This window comes from Microtus ochrogaster, unplaced genomic scaffold (assembly GCF_000317375.1).
Source record: "Microtus ochrogaster isolate Prairie Vole_2 unplaced genomic scaffold, MicOch1.0 UNK25, whole genome shotgun sequence".
Taxonomy (NCBI): Eukaryota; Metazoa; Chordata; class Mammalia; order Rodentia; family Cricetidae; genus Microtus; species Microtus ochrogaster.
Genome location: NW_004949123.1, coordinates 5244275 through 5249669, shown reverse-complemented (window position 1 = coordinate 5249669; position 5395 = coordinate 5244275).

Below are 5395 nucleotides of genomic sequence, written 5' to 3'. Positions count from 1 at the left end.
TCTAATCTCATTTTATAAGAACTCCAGTCAGATTATGTTAGTTCCTACCCTAACAATCTAATTTTAACTTAATCCCATGTGTTTTTTTTTTGGTTGTTTTATACCTGAAAGAGAGGTAACTTTTAAGTAGAATGTATTTAGAATTGATTTGACAACCAAGTTAATTGAAATGTTACAAGATTTTGCTTTCTAATGGAAAATAATTCTTTTGAGAGTAGCATCTTCCTTTTTAAAAGAGAGATCACAGACCAAGTGAGACACATGAGGGTGGCCATTAGAAAGAATTATGAGTGCCAGTTTGTGAAGTGCTGCTTTAACTGTCACAGGAGACTCGCTGCCAAACACACTCAAGAAGGAAATACTAAATCAGACATCTGTATATGTGCAGCATCCACCATGTTTGCTCTGAGCAGAAGGAGCCATATGAAACAAGACAGCAAAGGTGAAATCCAACTAGATAGCCTACTTTATTGCCATGGCAACACAACCCTGATGAAAAGTAGAAAAACAATAAAATATAAATGGAAAAAAGGGAAAGCCATGCCGTGAATGTCATGAGTGCACCTTTCTCCGATCATAGGTAGAGTTTAGCCCTGTCACTCGTGGTTGATTTCTTATACAAAGTCATGGGTACTGCTTCTGGGAAATGCTCAGTTAAAAATAATATTTTTTTCTGAATTATTCAATTTGTCCAGTTACTAAATTCAGATTTATATGTGTAAAATGTAGCTTCAGATTAAAATCTTAAGCTTTCCTGAAGAGGTCAAAGTATTAACGTGCCACTCTCTGAATGCCTTCTGACGTTATCCTGCCATCATATGTAGGATAAATTGTGTGTTCAGTCAGTAAGCAGAGTTCCACAGTGTTCTGCTGCATAATTCAAATTAATGCTGTAGTTAACTTGTCTAGATAGTCTTCTCAAATTCTTCCATTATTACTAAAAATATTTTCCTCTCAATCTATTTATTGGCACATAGTTTAGTCTAGAGAGAATATATTTTTCTTTCCATTCAAAATTCCCCTCTCATACCTTCCTCTATCTGTACAGACAGACAGTTATAAGGTCTTCCCATGATTGTTTTTGTTCAGATTAAACCTCTGCTTTGACCAGAAGTCTGAGAAGGCATGTTATGTATTTTCTGTTAAAATATTTATTTCTGAAGCAATAAAACCTACCAATAAAAATTTATACTTCACAAATATATACAGATATGCAACAGTTATCAAAATCACTTTTAATTCATTATTATTACAAATTTTAAACTATTAGTAAATATATGAAGTATTTTACACTGACTTTTAGTAATATGTAGAACTGAATGTGTTAGTGTTCATGTGTGTCTTTGCATGTGTATATATAGATAGATATTACAAACCTATGTCTATGTGAACCTTTTTGTTCCTTTTTCTGAATTTGAGTTTTTAACACAATTGAGTAGTCTTTATCTTAATCAAGACTCATTTTGTGTTTATTGTGATGAACCATCTTAGAAATGAATTAATTTGCCTTTTATTCGTTACTTAACATACGTTAAAAATAATAGTTTCACTGAATATACATTCTTATTTTAGATAGCTTTATTTAGTACTTAGAGCATGTTGTTTTCTGATTTAGTTTTCTTTATTTTTGATGAGAACTTAACCATTCATCATACCAATATGATGTAAATATCACTTTTAAGACTTTTCTTAAAAGTCTTGTCACATGTAGTTGATTAATCTACAGAGCTATAATTCTCTTTCTGCAGATATTATTTGGTTGTTAATTGAAGTTGCCAAATCTGTACATTAATTTTTTTCAAGTCTGGGGGTTTAAGGTCACCATTATAATTTGAGTTTGTTTTTGAACTTTTCGTTTCTGCTGGAATTATATAGATTTGACAATAAGATGTTTGCTATTTTTTCATATAATCCTTAAATATCTGTTTAATTATTTATTTCCCAAGTTCTTTTTCTTGATTGTTTAATTAAATAAAACTATTGTTCTATCCCTAAACTCACGAATTATTCCTTTTGATACAACACGCATTTCAAATTATGTATATTAAGCAGAACTTTAATTTAAGCTATTATACATTTTAATTTATTTTTAGGTTTCTAATTAGATCTTCAAAAATCATTTTTGTTTCTTACAGACCTTAGTTACAGGTTTAATACTTTCCTTTGTTCATTTGGTAATGAATTCCTTGGATTCTTTTAACATATAAGTATTAATATGCTGCTTTAACACCTGTAAATCAAGTATGTAGGCAAAATTGAGATATATTTAGTATAGATGTGCCCTATCCCCAGTTTTTCTTAATGTCCTAATTTATTCTTCTTCAGAATGAATAGTAGTTTGTTCTTAATCCTGTTTTATAAATAACATAGTGTAACCATTCTGTATTCTTTTTGCTCTTCCAGAGCTTTCTTTGTTTTGGTGGTGAGTTATACTTCTGAACTCATGCTGAATATTTCTTCTTGTTTGTGTGTGATCACGTGTATCAGTTTAGTTTTTACTAATTCCTTATTTATTATTTTGACGCCTTAAGTATTTTCCATTTACTTCTATATTTCAGAGACAAGCAAATGTTTCCTTTAGAGAATATGCTGGTATTTCAATCTCATATTTTCCCCTGTGTCTCCTCTGTCTTATGCATAAAAGACCACATGTACATATTTTTCTTGTCTTCCACTTTTACTGACCTCTCTGTCTTTTTCTGGCTGTCCTTAGTGTAGCTGCTATTTATGAATTTATGAACAATTTTTTTTATCTCATTTCTCCTAAATCTTTCTTGTTTCCAACGATTTCTGGCAAATTTCGACAAGCTCTTTTAGTAACTTGGGTCTACCTTCAGCAGCAGGTGAGGCTGCGAGATTTTGATAACATGTGAGCGCTGCCAGGCAAAGAGCAATAACATTTTCTCACTGAACCTACTGTCCCTATATGCTGCCCAACTTTTTTTTCCAGTTCCCTGAAATGTTTCATAAGAAGCTGACCAGTGTTCTAGTTCTATTTCTTATGACATTAATTGCTCATTTTCTCTTCAGATCAGTTGTTAAAAATAAAAGCTCTCTTTGTGATACAAGAGAAAGAAATTTGAGTTAGTTAATATTTTTGTATAACCCTAAAATAAAACCCTTATGAAGAGTTTGGTTTAATCTCCAGTGGACATACTTATTATAAGTAATCAGGTCAGTTAGATGTCTTTATTTTGACATCTAAATGTTTCAAAAATTAAAGCAGGAACATTAACCCTAAATGATACACTTAATATTGTGTAATATATTTATACAATGCAGGCTTTGCAATTCTAAATATCTGAATAAAGTCATGTTACATAATTTTAGTATGAAATATTACACAGAATAAGCTTTCTCATTTCAAAAAGAAGAAATGAGGGCTTAGCAAGAAATAATCTGCTGGAAACAAATTCACAACAACAAAAGCCAGTTAGAAGAAAAAACTCTAAATACTGAATCCCATATGGAGCAACTGAGGCTACTGATGGACTCACATAGTCACAAAGAGCTTGAGTAGCCTCATTCTCTATGCCTGCTGCCTGCAACATAGTTTCTTGCACCATTTTATGACTTTAGCTTTCCTCAATCAGCCCTCAATAGACTTACTATTGCTAACATCCAGAGATCCCAATTGTATAACTTGCTACACCATCACAAATCCATGCAGACCCCTCAGAGCCTCGTTGCATGTGCTAAAGCACTGTTACACATTCACCAGGTTCAATGGCTCTTTGATACCAGGGAGTATGTTTCTCTGACACCATTAGTATTGGATGTTCAATACATTCTAAATGAGTGCCATGTGAGCAATGCTGTCAGGTTCTACTATGACCTCTGGATCCATCCTGCACACCACAATTAACAAACTTTGTGCTGAGCCGAAAGAAGCAAGATTAATCCTGTTTCCAGGAGCAGAGGATTACTTTGGTATGGTAAGTTTAAAATGTCTCTTTTCAACTAAATTTGCATTTCCACAAATTATTATCGTGATGTTCCTCACACATTTAAGGAACCATTTTTTGATTTGTTACATTCTCTCTCTCTCTCTCTCTCTCTCTCTCTCTCTCTCTCTCTCTCTCTCTCTCTCCCCGTGTGTGTGTGTGTGTGTGTGTGTGTGTGTGATGCATGTGTTATTGCAAAAGCATGTGTGGGTTAAAGGATAGCTTATAGGAATCAGTTATCTATTTTCATCATATGAGTTTGTGGACCTTACTGATATCATCAGCCTGAGTGTCAAGTGTCTTTACCTGGACAGCCCTCTTGCCTACCCCAGGGCACTGAACTTATTTTATCGGTGCAGAGTAGGTTTCTCATAAGTAATATCCTCTTCTCTAGCATCTACCTTAGCTGTAAGTTTAAAATTGCTAGAGCTGTTATCATTAACAAAGATGCATATACATATGTATATGTATATGTGTACACACACACACACACACACACACACACACACACACATGTTTCTCTAGGCTCAGCACAAAGTTTGTTCATTGTGATCTAACCCTTGGTTGTAGATCTGAATAAAAATGGTCAGTACATAGAAGGTCATATTAGGCATGTATATATACATACATGTATATACACACACGTATATATATATATATACATATATATACGTGTGTGTATATAAACATATGTATACTTACAATAACAATCAGCGAAGAAAAATGTGCCATGAATTTGAAGAAGCGGGGAAGACTATGGAAGGGTTTGGAGGGAAGAATGGGAGGGGATAAACGTTTTAATTAAATTTAAAATCTCAAAAATAAAAAATATAAAAAAGAATGGTCAATAATAATAATTACACAAACTTAATGTTCTCATGTTTTGAAATTCACTCCATCAAAGACACAAGTCCTGAACTTTAAACTCAGTCTCAATCAAGTTCTTAGGGCACAGGAAAAATCCAGTTAAATTTTTTAATAAACTTTTACATGGGTGGCTTCTTGAACAGTTCCTGATCAAGTACTTGCATGTTTGGTCTCTACATTCTTCATTTCACTCAGGCTTCTTGTCCTTCAACCCCCATCCCCAAAAGGCCAATTAAACTACTCACAGCATTTGATATATTTTATATATCATAGTTATAATGCTTCCACTTTTTCCTGGAAACGAGTTCTAAACACTTGATGTGGGAGTGTCATATATCAATCTGTTGATTTCATTGGTTAAGGAATAAAGAAACTGCCTAGGCCCCTTGATAGGCCAACCCTTAGGTGGGTGGAGAAAACAGAACAGGATGCGGGGAGAAAGAAGCTGAGTCAGTGAGTCGCCATGGTTCCCTCACTCCAGACAGATGCAGGTTAAGATCATTCTTGGTAAGCCAGCCTGTGGGCTACACAGATTAATAGAAATGGGTTAGATCAATATGTAAGAGCTAGCCAATAAGAGGCTG